Here is an 18,345-nt window from a genome sequence, read left to right as displayed (position 1 = left end):
TCAGCTCTCCTGTCTCTTCCCCCAGCATACAAGCCCACAATCTCTGCAGAAAACTTCCCCCACACAAGCCCCCTTTTCAAAATGTCTATCAACCCCTGCAAAGATGCCTGGGTAGTTGGCAGTCTCTCCTTGTCTGGCAGTATCATCTTCAGCTGAGTCGTGATCTCCCAGCTTCACATATATATGATTGCTAATATTCTATCAACAACCCCTTAAAGGTATTATGACTCCCATTTTACAGGAATTGAGCAATAGGAATATTAAGAAATTTGTCTGAATTCACTGAGCCTAAATGTGATACATTATATACATTAGATTTTAAAAAATACTATTTTCCAGTTGCTCAGAGTACTTTATGAACCTTATTTCATACTTTGCATAAGATAGTTCAGGTATTATCTTTATTTATGGATGCCTCTGTGGTATAGAATGGGTAAGGAATTTGTACATAATTCAGATGGTAAGATCCTGCTCAGTATGTTATCTTTAAGACCTTTCTTCTCTGTAACCTCATATATCTTAGATTTTGCTCTTTTGGGGAATGGTGCCTCAAGGTATTTCTTTTCCAGTAGACTTTTCTGCTTATGGTTGAAGATAATATTTTAGACATTACAAAACAAAACTTAACGTCAGCTCTGTATTAGTCAGGACTCTTGTCCAGAAATGATAGAAACCTACTAGCTTGGGCAAAAAGAGGAATTTATTGGCTCATTTAATCATTCAGGGAGAAGCGTAGGGGTGCAGCAAGCTTCAGGGCCACAAATGAAGCTAGGATTCTCCATCTCTTCCTCTCTGTGTTTTTTTTTTTCTTGTTTTTTTTTTTAAAGATGTTGGGGGTAGGAGTTTATTAATTTATTAATTTATTTTTACTGTGTTGGATCTTCGTTTCTGTGCGAGGGCTTTCTCTAGTTGTGGCAAGCGGGGGCCACTCTTCATCGCGGTGCGCGGGCCTCTCACTATCGCGGCCTCTCTTGTTGCGGAGCACAAGCTCCAGATGCGCAGGCTCAGTAGTAGTGGCTCACGGGCCTAGTTGCTCCGTGGCATGTGGGATCCTCCCAGACCAGGGCTCGAACCCATGTCCCCTGCATTAGCAGGCAGATTCTCACCACTGCGCCACCAGGGAAGCCCCCCTCTCTGTGTTTTGACGTCATTCTCCACGTAGCTGGAGAACTAGCAACCAGCAGCACTCAGGTCCAGGGGAAGGACTTCCCCTGTCTCCAGAGATCCAGTTCTGAGAGTCTTGGGGAAACAGACTGGCCTGCCTGACAAGTCATAGGTCTGTCTCCGTGGCCAGTGGTGTGGGGTGTTACGGTGTTATGACTGACTGGAAACATCTGGAGTTAGGGGAAGACCCATTCTCCAAGATAAGTGAGTTGTTAGTCACAGAATAAAGTAGAATGCCAGGCAGACAAAACAGATGTCTACTAAACATGCTTTAATCTGTTTTTGAATAAAGTGAGATATAAATAAATGAGTGTTATTGATGTATTATTGTAAAGTGTGATCTTCATGAAAAGGTTTAATTACTTAATTATTAACATACCACCTGAACACACAAGTGAAGTTCATACAGCCAGCTGTCACTTATCTTCAAACTTATGTGAGTACTCTAACACTCTTATTTATTGAAAATATCTTTCCCTAATCCAGTTTTCCAAATATTTCCCCTAGGTTATTTTTACCCTTCCTTATAGTGAAGACGCATCTGAAAACAGGAAAAGATCAGTAGCCTAAACAGGAATGGTTAAACAAAGTATGGTATTGTTTAGGTATTATTTCCCTTTTATGTCTAGCTGATTAATAGGATATTTTAGAGTTATTTTAACCTAACCACCCCTTTTATACAGAAAAAGAAGAGGAAGGAGGAGGAGAGTGGGTAAGAGGAGGAAGAGGGGCTGTGACAGAGGCCTTTTTTTTTTTTTTTTTTTTTTTGCGGTACGCGGGCCTCTCACTGCTGTGGCCTCTCCCGTTGCGGAGCACAGGCTCCGGACGCTCAGGCTCAGCAGCCATGGCTCACGGGCCCAGCCACTCCGCGGCATGTGGGATCTTCCCAGACCAGGGCACAAACCCGTGTCCCCTGCATTGGCAGGCGGACTCCCAACCACTGCGCCACCAGGGAAGCCCGACAGAGGTCTTTTGATTGCATGGTTGACCTACTCAAGACAAACTCAAGAGAAGACAGACTTATTTGAAATGTGGAGGTCTCCTGAAAATCCAAAGGCAGGAGTCAAACTTCAAGAATGGAGACAATAAGGACTCTGATTTTAAACTCTGACATGTAAAGAACTTGGGAATCTCTACTCCCATCCTTCCAACTTAGAAAAAGCCAAATTGAGAGTCAATGACTTTTCTTGGACTCGTAGAGAAACCACCACCCCCAAATCTGGACAAACATGTGCATCCAGAGAGTCAGTTGAGATCTGCCTGCCTGGAGCAGAAACCTTTGGGGCCGTAAACTGGTAGGGACACTAATGTGGTTATTTTGTAGAACTACTGAAGTCTGAGTGTGAACTAATACGAGAGTGAGAAACTCCTGAGGGCCGCGATCTTACGGGAGCCCCCCACTTGCGTGGGCTTTTACCTCCAGAAACCGTGTTGTCACGAAGCAAAGATGCAAGAAAAACCCCTCATGACCCGAGCAGGAGCCGGTGAAGAGTAATCATGTGTAAAACTCCAGAGCCTTCTCCGTAAGACCGACTCTGCAGGAAAAAGGACGTTGCTAACGCCTTATCCCAGCTGGGGCCAGGGCATTCCTCCCACTCCATCCCGTCTAGTGCTTTTTTTCTCACCTAAAGTGGGGAGGGGGACATCGTCAACAGGCGTCAGGGTTTTAAGGAAATATTGAACATATTGGAAACTCTGTAGCCAGTGAATGGAATAAGAAGTAGGGGTGGGAGAAGCTGCACTGCTGGAGAAAGGCTTGTAAAGATCAAAGCCCACGGATGCAGGACCACTTAACAGACTGACATTTAATCAGAAGATTATAAAATTCTCCTTCCCCAACACGTGACCGTCACACTAACAGGGCTCCAATATAATAACGAGATTACAGTTGAAAGAGTCGCAAGACACAGACTCTCTGAGGAGGACTACTCAGGGAAGCCCAAAGTCAAGGGGGGAGACAAAAGCAGGGATGCTAGAGGGATTTGAAGCCTCTGGCACTTCCAGCAACCATTACATGTACCCCAACCCTGAGATTAGCTTACATCCTCATGCTAAAGGCCTGTTTACCTCAGTTCCTGGTACTGGATACGTCATGTCTGGATTTCAACAAAAAATTACAAGGGAGGCCAAAAGGCAAGACAAAAAATTGTCTTTTTTGTTTTTAATGATGTCTTACTTTATTTCTTTAATTTTCATTTATTTATTTTTTGTCTGTGCCACTTGGGCATGTGGGATCTTAGTTCCCTGACCAAGGATCGAACCCAGTCCCCCTGCATTGGGAGCACAGAGTCTTACCCATTGGACTACCAAGGAAGTCCCCAAAAAACATAGTCTTCATCATCAGAACCAGAGTCAGAGATGCACAGATGTTGGAATGATCAAACAAGGAATTTAAAATAACTATGATTAATATATTAAAGGCCCTAAAGGAAAAAATAGATGACAGGCAAGAACAGATGGGTAATGTAAGTGGAGAGATGGAAACTCTGAAAGAATCTAGCAAAGAATTTTGCTAGAAATCAAAACACTGTAACAGACACGAAGAGTGCATTCAGTGGGCTCATCTGTAGATTTGACACAGCCAAGAAAAAGGATCAGTGAGCTTGGAAATAGGCCCTTAGACACTTCACAAACTGAAATTCAAGATAAACAAAGAATGAAGAAATAGAACATCCAAGGACTGTGGAACAATTTCAAAAGATGAAACATACAAGTCATCGGAATACTGGAAGAAGAGAGAGAAGAATTATTTCAAGTACTAATGCCCGAGGACTATCCAAAATTAACGACAAAAGCCAAACCACAGATCTGGGAAGCTTAGACAACACCAAAGAGGAGAAATACCAAAAACAAAAAGAAAAACCCACACGTTGCCGTATGATATTCAAACTGCAGAAAACCAAAGGGAAAAAGAATGGAGGCAACTCTCACATACCAACCAGGAAATTTCAGTCATGACAGTTCTGCTTTTCTCTTTTCTCTGCACCATTCTAGACTTTATGAATGTTTTCCATGAAGACCATCAAAGGCCTTTCTTTTTTTTTTTTTTTTGTGGTACGTGGGCCTCTCACTGTTGTGGCCTCTCCCGTTGTGGAGCACAGGCTCCGGACGCACAGGCTCAGCGGCCATGGCTCGCGGGCCCAGCCGCTCCGCAGCATGTGGGATCTTCCCGGACCGGGGCACGAACCCATGTCCCCTGCATCGGCAGGCGGACTCCCAACCACTGCGCCACCAGGGAAGCCCCATCAAAGGCCTTTCTAGCTCCAGTTTTATCTCATTATTTTACAGCTCTAGTTCTTCCTTTAACACTTCCTAGTTTCTTGTTTCCCAATTTCACATTCTTGACAGAATTATGATTGGCCTGTTCATCATTTGGAGGCAGTAGAAGTCACTGAAGGAAGTCTCTGGGTGGGCTTCCCAGAATCAGTTGCCCACCTCAATCTTTGTTTCAGAGGGTGGAATAACGTATAAATATGGTTCCTTCTTACTCAGCAAGGACAGTTAGTAAGGCACTGTTTCTTGGTGCTTGTGGGTGGGGTAGGCCATGATGTATACTTCCACTATAGAACAAATTACTAGGTGGATAAAGGAGTCTCAGAGGGGTGAGGTGATTTGCTGAAGCAGCCAGTATGACTCAAGACTCAAACCTACCTCTTACTAACTCTTTACTCAGTGATCTATTACATGGATTAGAAACAAGCGATTAAGAAAAATATACTGCCTCTTGAACATCATCTTTTAAATTATTCCTGCTCTTCCTTAGACTGTTATCAGTCTTTTTAATTCTAGAAATGTCATTATTTACTAACGATCTGCTGCAATACTACATCTTTATTTAGGATAGAAATCTAAGAAGTCACACCACCTCTTTTTAAGACCAGTGCCGTTGCCGGTTCCAGAAATTTTCTTCCCACTAGCTCCAGTCACATGGGGCCCTTGGCATAATAGAGAACACAGACACCATTTTACTCAGTGACTCTCAGAACATTTTATTGCCCCTGCGGTATCTATCATACACCCTCATTTTTGTTATGATTTGAATCGCGTCCTTCCAAAAAGGTATTTGGAAGTCCTAACCCCCAGCATCTCAGAATGTGATCTTATTTGGAAATAAGATTGTTGCAGGTGTGATTAGCCAAGAGGAGGTCATGTCGGAGGTGGATGGGCCCCAATCCAATGTGACTGGTGTCCTCCTAGGAAGACAGTCACGTGGAGGCAAAGACACACAGGGCGAATACTGCGTGACGAGAAAGGCAGAGACTGGAGTGACGCAGCTGCTAGCCAAAGGATGCCAAAGATCCCCGGGAAGCCACCAGAAGCTAGAAGAGGCAAGGAAGGATCCTCCTATGTGTTCCAGAAGCAGAAGGAGCCTGAGTCCTGCTGATACCTTGACTTCAGACTCAGCGTCCAGACCTGAGACATTACATTTCTGTTGTTTTAAGCCACCGAGTTTGTGGTACTTTATTAAGGCAGCCCCAGCAAACTAATATAATCGTCAACTGCTGTCTGAGCCTAACACAAAGAGGGAAAGTTCTGCAAAGCTTTTACTGCACTCCCCCCTCCAACTCAGATAAAAATATAGCCTTGACCTTCCAATTCTGCCTTCCCTCAATACAATGAAAATGCATAAAATGAAAGGAACACAAAAGATTCCTAGTGTTTCTCTTGTCAAGATACCTTGCTTCGGTTTACATTCCACAGTTTCTACCACATCTTGGCATTGAATTCAGTATCCAGCTTTGACTATCCCAAAGGACCTAGAGTGTACAGGTCTGTGTGGCGGGCTTCCTGTAAGAGGGAGCAGGGATATTACAGAGGCAACTTAAAACACTTAGCCATGAGCAACAGTAAAGTGATCGTGAAATGTCTGGCTGCTCCAGGGTATTCTGCCTGGAGGAGAGAATGTGTGAAACCCCCCAGAAAGTGTGGGAGGGCTGGAGTATATAAAAGTGTTGTGCCCTTATAAACTCACTCTGGTTCTATTCAAATTTTTATCATGTGCATTAAGCTTCTAGCATCATGCCCTATCATATGGTATTTGCAATATGAATTTTTAGCTCAAAATAATTTCACCTGAATAATCTGCTGAAAAATTGTACTGCGTATTTGCATCTCAGAACAACAAAAGTTAGTTCACTGTATGTGGTTTGCATACTTCCCAATATTTATGAAGTGTACCCAATTAAACTTGTATGCTGTTTATGCTGCCTTTTTACACAGTTCTCTACTTAAATAGCTCTTGATTAGTGAACGAATCCTAATCAGGGTGGCAGGAAAAATGCCATCGGTATATCATACATCATTGTATTTGTAGGAAGTAGGCTAATGTGGCGCAAAATAATAAGTGGTGGTGTTCAGTGGCCCAGAGTAGATGCACAATAAATATTTATTGAATGAATGGACGAGTGAACAGATTCTGAGCAAAACTCATACATAGCCACAGGGACAAAGAGACATAGCTACATATTGAACCGTCCTTACAAAGAATGGCACATGAAAGGGCATGAATACATTGAATTAATCCAATTCTCCGGAGCACCCTAAAATTGCATTTATTGGGATACCTACAATTTTGTAAGACAAAATGTGGTTGAATGTCTCTTAGCTCAAGGCGTAACCCCGGAAATGCAGAAACAGGCCTATAAATGCCTGTGCACGTTATAAATGTGCCGCCGTTCAGATTAAGTGTCCAAAGGAGGTGGGGTGGAGTATTAATCTTGATCATTCTAGGGCTAGGGTAGCCTTTTCCCAGGTCTTGTGCACATTCATTCCTGTGCATCCCTAAACCTGTGGACCCCAAATCAGCATGTGGTGTGACTCAGTAACAGAAAAAAGGAAGTAGAACTTAGATTCCTATTTGACTAAGACAACACATAGGCAAATAAATCCCCCTTGGAGACCAGAGAGAGAATGAAGGGTCTGTCAGTTAAATCCTAGGATTTCTCTTCTGGTCTTTGCTCACCAATAAAACATGCATTAACTGAACATTTTAGCAACTTTATTTCATGCCTTCCACCCACTCCCGCCATGACCTCCAGGCAGGATTCAACTTGTTTAAAGCGATGAGGAGTTCATCTACCTATTATCTGTCTTCAAGCATTTAGAAACTCTAATCCACTAAGATTAATCTCTTTTTGGGGAATTCCCGGGTGGTCCAGTGGTTAGGACACTGCACTGTCACTGCTGAGGGCACAGGTTCAATCCCTGGTCAGGGAACTAAGATCCCATAAGCCACGCAGCACCGCCAAAAATAAAATAAAATAAAATACAAAAAAAAAAAAGGACTTCCCTGGTGGTGCAGTGGTTAAGAATCCACCTGCCAATGCAGGGGACACGGGTTCAAGCCCTGATCCGGGAAGATCCCACATGCTGCAGAGCAACAAAGCCTGTGCGCCACAACTACTGAGCCCACGTGCCACAACTACTGAAGCCCGTGCACCTAGAGCCCGTGCTCCGCAACAAGAGAAACCACCGCAACGAGAAGCCTGTGCGCTGCAATGAAGAGTAGCCCCTGCTCACTGCAACTAGAGAAAGCCCGCGCGCAGCAACAAAGACCCAACACAGCCAAAAATAAATAAATTTAAAAAAAGAAAAAAGAGATTGATCTCTTTTTAACAGAGAATTGTTTTTAGAATCCCAGTTAGGAACTATGCATGGGTAATAGGCTTCCTAGAATCTCTCTTCTCATCTTGGAAAATTTCGGGGGTGGCCAGCGTTTTGCATATTAATATTTAATTGACAATATTTGATGTATCATTCTTAAACTTGATCTCAGAATCTTCAAAGTATTAAATGATGTGTGTAACAGGAGGCCCGTATACCTCTTTCCTCATAAACAAGTCTACGGACCTCAGCTTGGGAACACAAATTAGTTGTTCATTTAGAAAAATAAAAACTAAAACTCATTGGTCTTTTCTGCAGGGCACATTTATTAGGTCATCGATTAGAAGCTTCTCTGAATATGAAAATTATTACTATGTAAGTTGTTGGGGATGCTTTTGGACTGGGTTGATGGGGAAGGCAGTAGCCAGCAGGTGTGGGACCAGACAATGGGTGCGGGGCGGGCATTGGGGAGAGATGGGGGAAGATGACAGATAAGGAGAGTAAAGCAAGTTAAAGATGCAGTAGTTTTAATAGTCTAAAGAGTCCAGCCTCTGCAGTCACACTGCCTGAGTTTCAACACCAGTTTTCCCTCTTCCTGGCAGTGTGATGTTGGGCAGACGTTTGGTGGATCACTTTCCTCCTCTGTAAAATGGGGATAAAAACAGTACCTTCCTCACAGGGTTGTTGTTGTGAGGATCAAGTGAGTTATTGTATATAAAGGGCTTAGAAGAGTACCTAGAACATATAAATATTTGCTTCTGTTGTCACCAATTATTATTATCCTATACATGAGAACTCTCCCAAGATTCAAGTTACTTGAGCAAGAATAGGACTTTGAAATACCTTTTAGGATATTCTTCTAAATGACTTTTGATTATACTAATAATGGTTCTATCTGAGATGAAGAGTGTTGTCCAAGCAGAATGGTATGGCAATGGCTTAATTTTATAATAGAGGAAAGATGGGCCTGTTCAGCTTGGGGGTCTACTTCCCCCAACACTCACCTTGAGTGAATCAAAGAAATCAGCTATTGCTTGCTATATGCTGTTTATCCCAGGAGGTACCTGCTATGAGATCTCAAAAGCCTCGACCATTATTATGGCTCATTTTTTTAGTTACAATTATTGTGAGTCTTTTTGTTTGTTTCTTTGAGAGTGTGAGACACAATTTGTGGATTACTTCCTTTATCAATTCAGACAGGGCTTCCTTGGAAAACAGCATCCATTAACTCAAGTTTCCTCACTTTGGGGTCCACAATATACCTGATCTATTTCTATTTCCCTATTCTCTATTCCCCACCAAACACACACACACACACACACACACACACACACACACCCCTGAAGACCTTGTGCTTTATTTTCTCCTTTCCCTTGATTATGGACCCAGAACTAGAGGGAGAAAAAGTCTAAGAAGCATCATATTTGATTGAACTGACTCCAGCCTTTTTGCCATAGAGTTTCTTGTTTTTGTTTTTTGTTTGCTTTTGTTTTTATGGCCTAGACTCCAGAGAGAACTGGAAGAGAAAAATAAATGTAAACTCAAAAGAGACTCTTTGTAAGATTAGGGAGATTGATTATATATGGATGCATTCCATTTGTTTTCATTTTTGTAAAATAGCATCTTGGCTCTGATTATGAGTTACATATATTCATTGTAAAACATTTGGAAAATAAAGAAAGGAATGTAAAATATAAAAATCACATGCAATCCTCCTACTCAGCTATAAGTATTAACATCTCTGTATAGAGCCCACTAGGCCTTTTCTTTTTTTTTTGCGGTACGCGGGCCTCTCACTGTTGTGGCCTCTCCCGTTGCAGAGCACAGGATCTGGACGCGCAAGCTCAGCGGCCATGGCTCACGGGCCCAGCCGCTCCGCGGGATGTGGGATCTTCCCGGACCGGGGCACGAACCCATGTCCCCTGCATCGGCAGGTGGACTCCCAACCACTGTGCCACCAGGGAAGCCCTAGGCCTTTTCTTATAAATACATACACATACATATACTTTTTATTAAACAAAATTTGGGTTACAGTGTTTACACTTTATAAGCAGTTTCAGTTTTCATATAGTAAACATAACCAAAAATAAATTTCAGGAAAGGAAAGAAAAATGATCCTTCCCTTTAGGCTCCTCTTCCCTAATTTTATCAATTTCCTTTTCCTGTTCCTTTGCACTTTACCCTTCATTTATTCCATCCAGTTCTGGTTGCAGCTGGCTCCTTGTTTTCTGTGTCTTGTAGACCATGTAGACTGTAGACCACAGTTTTTGACAAGTTACTAAAATTTCCAAATGCTACACTTGATAAGCATGAAGAAATTACTGCAAGATCAAGGACTGAGAATTAATATTATTATAACTGACAAACAGTTATTAACTATAACACATTACGTACACTCAGTCAGCTGCTGGCCACACATCCAAATACCAGAATTTGGCACCTTATGGGCAGGAGACAGATTCTTGTTAAGATGGAAGCTTAAGTTTCAAATGGGATCTTTTTTCTCAAGAGAATTCTGCTTGTTTTTGGCCTTTCTATTACTTGGTTTCTCCCTGGGTTTTGTCTTGGAATGGCATCAGTAAGTTTCTGCCTGACATATCTAGTCTCTGGTGATAAAAATCGAAATGGTAGTTACCTGTGTGTGTGTGTGTATGTGCTGTTTCGACTGGAGACAGAGTGGTGCATCTGGGTGGTAGTTACATAGATGTACACGTATGTCAAGTATATTTGTCTACTTTACTGTTTGATGTTACGTCTCAATTAAAAAAAAAATACTGCTTGAGTCACCCTCTTGCCAGGCTGTCATTGGTTTAGGCTAGAGATCTAGTCAAGATCTAGTAAATTCCAGAGACTTATAGACCAGCCATTGTCTTAGCTATAGAGACCTCTAGCCTTTTTACTTCCTGGACTGTTCCACACAACAGCAATACTCAGAGATGCTCCCCACCCCATAAAAGGAGTTCTGTGGTCAAATAAGTTTAGGAAATGCTGCCCCCTTGGAAAGATTCACGATGCACATTGAAATGTTAAAGGCCCTAAAGTCCTACAGCAAAGAAACATGTTTATCCCAACTTGTCCTAAACTTACTTAACCATGAAATTCTTTTATTTAATACCTATTAATACCTCATTAGAATAATCAGCCCATGTTTAGACAAAAGCCTGGTCAAGAGCTGCCCATTAATACCCACCCCCTGGACCTCGCCCCTTATCAGGGGCAGATGAAGTGCAGCCAGGTGCAGGGGGCAGCTCTGGGCACAGGGCTGCCTTGGCCTCTGTCGCCTGCAGCCTCCAGCCAGGGCAGAATCTTTCAGCCGCAGCCAGACCATCCCAGGGGATTCCAGCAAGGCCTTATGTCCCAGTGACAGTGGCCCATACGGCCAGAGGGGAGGTGGGCTGAGCAGAGGCCTTCACTCCTGCATTCCCACTTCCCGGGAAGCCCTGATTGCAAAGCTGGAGGGCGGATGCTCTGGGAATTAAACCAAGGTGCTAGGTGTCCCTCCAGGACTCTGGCTCATTGAGAGTGAAGTGACCAAGCTTGAAGTGTCTCCCTCTGGTGTGAGGGCAGGGGCAGAGGCAGCTCTCCTGTTCAGCTGAGGCGTAGGATGGTGACAACTGCTGTGTGGGTGCTGTGAGGACCAGTGTGACACGGGATGTGCTCTGGGCTGGCTCTTCAGGGCACTCAGGTCCACGTTCTCCCTCACCTGGTGCTGAGGACCAGCTGGGCGTGTCTCACAGGTGCCCTTCCCTGGAGTGGGTGGGCTGGATCCTGATATAGCTGGGTCCTCTGACACAGACAGCACTTGTGATTTAGAGAGGAGGATACGCTGGCTGGTCAAGCCACAAACAACATAAAATATTTAATAGCAACTCTTCTTCCTCCTCAATTCTCTCCCCAGCCCTCTCTCTCTCTCTCTCCTTCTTTTAAAAATTTATTTTATTTAATTATTTTTTATACAGTAGGTTCTTATTAGTCATCCATTTTATATCCATCATGTACACATGTCAATCCCAATCTCCCAATTCATCACACCACCACCTCCACCCACTTTCCCCCCTTGGTGTCCATACGTTTGTTCTCTACATCTGTGTCTCTATTTCTGCCTTGCAAACCAGTTCATCTGTACCATTTTTCTAGGTTCCACATATATGTGTTAATATATGATATTTGTTTCTCTTTCTGACTTACTTCACTCTGTATGACAGTCTCTAGGTCCATCCGCGTCTCTACACATGACCCAATTTCGTCCCTTTTTATGGCTGAGTTAATATTCCATTGTATACATGCACCACATCTTCTTTATCCATTCGTCTGTCAATGGGCATTTAGGTTGCTTCCATGACCTGGCTATTGTAAATTGTCCCAGCCCTCTCTCTTAAAAATTTTTTTATTAGACTATTTTTTAGAGCAGTTTTAGGTTCACAACAAGATGAAGCAGAAGTATAGAGATTTCCCATACACGCCCTGTCCTCACACACGCAAATCTCCCCCACCATCAACATCCCCGCCAGAGTGGTGCATTTGTCACAAATGATGAACCTGCACTGATGCATCATTGTCCCCTGAAGTCCATAGTTTATATTAGGGTCACTCTTAGTGTTGCACACTTTGGGGTTTGGGCAAATGTGTGATGATGTGTATAATACAGAGCAGTTCCATGGCCCTAAAATCCCTCTGTACACTGCCTCTTCAGCCTTCCCCCTCTTTGCAACAAATATTTTAGTAGATTCCAGACCTCACGTGCACAGGCTGGATTTATCGAAATCTGTGCTTCGCCACACACTCTCTGCATTGGTCCCTGCTGGATGCTCTTTTCCTTTAAGATTATAGTAAAAATATAAGGAACACTCTGCACCACCAGCCAGTCCAAGAACTGGAACAGCCAGTACCTCAATCGTTTCCGCCTCCATCTGAGGTAAACATGATTCTGCACTTGGTGTTCATTTTGTTTTTAGTTCTGGGACTTGATTTTTCCTATTCAACATTACATTCCTGAGCTTTGTTTATATTCTGCGAGCAGCGGTAGATAGTGAATGTCTCCATGGTAGAATTTTTCGTTGTGTGATTACATCATTACATTATCCGTTCTCTTCTCTTGTTGTCGGGCCTTTGGGCTGCTCCCACGTTCGCTCTGACAAACAGGCCTCCTGTCCACACACCCAGGGGACCCTCCTGGGAGGAGAGCTGAGAGTAGAATCTGGATCATGGGAACGCAGAATTTTAACTTGGCAAGAGTTCTGGTGATGCACGTCTTCTCTGACATTTTCAATTATCAACACATTTTTTTGGGTCAGTCAAATGTGTGCAAAATTCCATCTCACTGTGACACGTGTCCCTTAGTGACAGTGAGCACAGAGGGCCTCTCTCCACGTCTGTGGGCCCCTCCGCTCTCCTGGAAGTGCCTGCTCCTGTCTTTTGCCCATTTTTCTGCTGGGTTGTTTGCTTTTGCTTCCTGACCCCTAGGAATTCTTTGTAAATTCTGACATTTGTCTTTGGTTGGTTTTGGGTACAGTGAGAATTATCTCCCAGTTTGCAGCGTGTCCTTTCACCTTCATTAAGTTATATTTTATTGTGTAAAAGTCCTTAATTGTAATGTCAAGTGTATCAATCTTTTCTTTTATATGGTTAAGGTTTGTGAGTGTGTTGTTTAGGAAATTCTTTCCTATCCCGAGGTCACATAGATATTCACATGTATCTTCTAAAGTTTTAAACTTTTGCTTTTGACATTTTGTTTCTTAATCCATTTGGAGATGCTTTTTGAGTGTAATAAAGGATCTAATTTTTTGTCCTGGGGTTTTCCTGCCTCTTTCATTGCATGTCTTTCTCCAAGGATCCATCATGCCACTTCTCTTATTTATCAAAGCCCATCTATGGGTGTGTATCCTTCTGGGTTCGGTGTCCTGTTCAATTGTCCAGTGTGTCACTTCCTGGGCTGACACTACACTTCATCCCACCCCCTCCCCCCCCTTTTTTTTTTTGGCTGCACCGTGCAGCACGTGGGATCTTAGTTCTCCACCCAGGGATGGAAGCCATGCCCCTTGAAGCACTAGTGCCGAGTCCTAACCACTGGACTGCCAGGGAAGTCACCGCACTTCACCCTTGATTGTAGTTTTACAGATAGCCTTTCAACTGGTGGGTAAGCCTCACTGCCTTCTTTTTATTCTTCAGGAGGGTTTGGATGGTTCTTTTTAAAAAGTTGAGCTGTAGCCTACACAGAGCTAAGTGCACAGACCCCAAGTGCACATTTCACCTACTCTTTATGTGGGCACTCGGTCCCATCACCAGCGCTGCCTCACCAGCCGCCAGAAGCGGTGGACAAAGCCCCTTTGTGGTGTGAGGGCTCTGCGGGTCAGGAACCGGCCGGAACCTCTTGACGCGGACTCTCCACGTGGCCCCTCCTCGGGATGGTTTGGGCTCCGTTACGGCATCTGGAGGCTGGGTTCCGCGCTGGAGCGTCCAGGCGGAAGTGCGCACAGTCTTTCCGTGGTCCTCTCTCTATTGATCGAGGGATCACAAAGGTCTGCTCACGTTCAAAGGGAGGGACTATCCACCTCGCACCTCAACAGGAGCCTCAGGTCCACGTTGTGAAAACCTTGTGGGAAGGGAGAAATGGACGCAGCCGTCTTTGTACAATACAACCGGCCACATCTGTGGAGCCACCCCCCAGGCCAAGGTGTGAAATAGTTCCAGTGACCTGGTGGCTCCTTGGGCCCCTTCCAGTCCATGCCAAGCCCTGAAGGTAATTACTGCCCTGATCTCTATGACACAGACTAGTTCTGCCTCATCTCCAATATTACCCGAATACCTAAATGGAAGCCTGTGGTGCATGCTTTGGGGTCTGGCCTCTTGCGCTCCACATCATATCCTGAGAGACTGACCCATATTGAGCGGTCAGTAGCTTGCAATTTTGCACCGCTGTGCAGTACTCTGTTGTATGACATGCAGTTTGTCCGTCCCACTACGGACAGACAATGGTAGGTTTCCATTTAGATCATTATGAATATTCTCGTACAACTTTTTGGTGTGCATAGCCTCTCGTTTCTGTTGGGTATATACCAGGAGAGGCACCCTAGCTCATAGGATGTTTGCAGGTTTAGCTTCAGTAGACACCGGCAGACGATTTTCCAAAGTGATTGTAGATTTGACTCATCAGCAGGAGCGCCATCTTGCCACAGCCTGTAATTTTTAGCCATTCGGTGGGGGGGGGAGGGGTGCCTGGTGCCATCTCACTCTGGCCTGTCCCTGGTGACTGCTGGTGCTGAGCCCCTTTTCCTGTTGATTGGCCATTTAGGTAACTTTTCTAAAAGTGCTTTTTCAAGTCCTTCACTCATATATTTAAAACTGGGTTGTCAGACCTAAGTGTCCATCAACAGATGAATGGATAAAGAAGATGTGGTATATATCTAGAATGGAATACTACTCAGCCAGAAAAAAGAATGAAATTTTGCCATTTGCAACAACATGGAGGGACTTGGAGTATATTATTATGCTAAATGAAATAAGTCAGACAGAGAAAGACAAATACTGTTATCACTTATATGTGGAATAAGATATCACTTATATCTAAAAAATACAACAAACTAGTGAATAGAGCAAAACAGAAACAGACTCACAGCTACAGAAAACAAACTAGTGGTTACCAGTGGGGTGAGGGAAGGGGAGGGGCAAGATAGGGGTGGGGATTAAGAGGTACAAACTATTAGGTATAAAATAAGCTACAAGGATATATTGCACAACATGGGAAATATAGCCAATATCTTATAATAACTATAACTATTTTATAATAACTATTTCTTAGACTAAATACTTATGATAATAAATTCAGTTAGTCTGTTCTACTTCTTTTCTAATTTGAAGTCCAAGTTATTCTTTTTTTTTTTTTTTTTTTGCGGTACGCGGGCCCCCCACCGCCACGGCCTCCCCCGCCACGGAGCACAGGCTCTGGACGCGCAGGCCCAGCGGCCACGGCTCATGGGCCCAGCCACTCTGTGGCACGTGGGATCCTCCCAGACCAGGGCACGTACCCGCATCCCCCACACCAGCAGGCAGACTCCCAACCACCGCGCCACCAGGGAAGCCCCCAACTTATTCTTAACAGACTTGTTCAACATCTAATAGACTGATGAACTAAGCTATAATCTCATCTAAACCAATATTAGACATTTTCACTCAAATTGTTAAGTTTCACTACTCTTGGTTCTTGAGGTTATAATTGTTAAAATGATATCGTAATTGATTTTGGGAGAAGAAAAGAAATAAATAAAAATAAAGGACAGGAATGTGATGATAAGGTATATTTATACCCTAATTTATTTTTTAGAGTTTATTTCATTACACAATTGCTTATAGACAGCCACACAATCTAAGAAGAAAATTTTAAAATGCTTTCTATAAATAATCTTTCACAATCTGTTCTATTTATTTTCTTGCCTCGAAACAATATTTATTGCTAGCAGAGATTTTTAAACCACCATTTTTGCTAGAGTGGCTAAAGGTTTAAGCATCGAAGCAGTTGCCACCTGACACTGGGTGCGCTGAAAAGAATTGGGCAGCCTGGTCTGCGCTACCCTCCTTCGCTCTTTATCTCCACCTTCTCCTCTCATCCGGGTTTCCCGAAGGAACCTCCAACTCCCTGAGAAAAAGCAGCCAGCTCTGCTAACATCGGCCTAATCCTTCTAGGGCAAATGTGCTTATGTGCCAAATTTCAAACTTTTAAGGAAAGATACTTCTACTTTTAAATACTAACAAGTATTAGCAAGTAATTTTACTCTCAAAGAAGCACATCCTGTAGTGTGTCAGCCTCACTTTAAAGGACTGTTTAGGGACTTCCCTGGTGGCGCAGTGGTTGAGAATCCGCCTGCCAATACAGGGGGCACGGGTTCGAGCCCTGGTCTAGGAAGATCCCACATGCCATGGAGCAGCTAAGCCAGTGCGCCATAACTACTGAAGCCCGCGCGCCTAGAGTCTGTGCCCCACAACAAGAGAAGCCACCGCAATGAGAAGCCCGTGCACCACAACGAAGAGTAGCCCCTGCTCGCCGCAACTAGAGAAAGCCCACGCGCAGCAACGAAGACCCAACGCAGCCAAAAAGAAATTAATTAATTTTAAAAAAAGAATATAATCTCAAAAATAAAATAAAGTAAAAGACTGTTTAAACTCAGCTCGTATTCCCAGCATTCAAAGATAGACTGCCTCATGTAACCATTCAAAGACAGACTGCCTCATGTAACCATAGAAATATGTTGATTCTGGGGCTTTTCCTCAGACCTATAGTCTGTGAAGGGAGGGCAAGTCCTCTGCATGTTTAAGGTGCCCCATGGGTGCTGATCCAGCCACCTATGGAGAATCCTTTTTTTAAAAAAATTTTTTGGCCACACCACGTGGCATGTGGGATCTTAGTTCCACAACCAGGGATCAAACCCACGCCCCCTGCATTGGAAGCGCGGAGTCTTAACCACTGGACCGACAGGAAGAATCCTGGAGATTCTTTTTTTTTTTTTTTTTTTAATTTTTATTTATTTATTTATGGCTGTGTTGGGTCTTCGTTTCTGTGCGAGGGCTTTCTCCAGTTATGGCAAGTGGGGGCCACTCCTCATCGCGGTGCGCGGGCCTCTCGCTATCGCGGCCTCCCTTGTTGCGGAGCACAGGCTCCAGACGCACAGGCTCAGTAATTGTGGCTCACGGGGCCAGCTGCTCCCTGGCATGTGGGATCTTCCCAGACCAGGGCTCGAACCCGTGTATCCTGCATTGGCAGGCGGATTCTCAGCCACCAGGGAAGCCCCCTGGAGATTCTTTTTTTAATGCTGATGTTGGATCCACTCACGGAGTTGCCGATCAAGGTGCGGCAGGACATGTATTTCTATAAAGAATCCCACGGGTTACGTGAATGAACACAGAGGGTTGAGAATTTCTTCCCAACATTGTAAAGCAACTATACTCCAATAAAAATTAATTAAAAGAAAAAAGAATTGATCAGAGAAAGGACAAAAAATAGATCTGTTTCGATTTGCCAATGAATAACAATTGTGTGGAGAAGGAGAGGCAAGCGTATTAACCAGGTTTAGAGTAATTATTAGTGAGGGATAGAGGGAATCAGGTGAACAGAATATCCTAGAAAAGGTTCACAGTGGTGTTTCAGTGACCTTAATTCTTAACCCTGGCTGCTCTTTAGAACCTTCCAGAAATAAGCTTTTGAAAATTACCAAAGCCTGGGCCCTACTCCAGACCAAGTAAATCAGAATCTATGGGCTGGGGTGCTGATTTTCCCAGCTCCTGGGGTGACTTCAGCATGCTGCCAGCTTCAGCAACATTGCTGTATGACACGCAAGAAGCCGTTTGAGTCTCCTGCTATCGTTGACATCACAAGAGGGGCACGTTTGCCTCCAGACCCTTGGAGACCAGTCTTTAGAGGAAATGAATGCTTGGCATTGTCCTCTTGTTCCATGTCGTAAACCACGGTGATTAGGACTCACTCTTTTATTTATAAAAGCAGTGGCCACCTGCTTTCTTGCCATAATTTGTAGCAGTATATCGCTTAGAGCAAAAGCCAGAAAGTTATATAACTTCTAAATTTGCTAG

This window comes from Hyperoodon ampullatus, assembly GCF_949752795.1.
Source record: "Hyperoodon ampullatus genome assembly, chromosome: 1".
In the NCBI taxonomy this organism is placed as follows: Eukaryota; Metazoa; Chordata; class Mammalia; order Artiodactyla; family Ziphiidae; genus Hyperoodon; species Hyperoodon ampullatus.
This window is presented reverse-complemented; position numbering follows the sequence as displayed.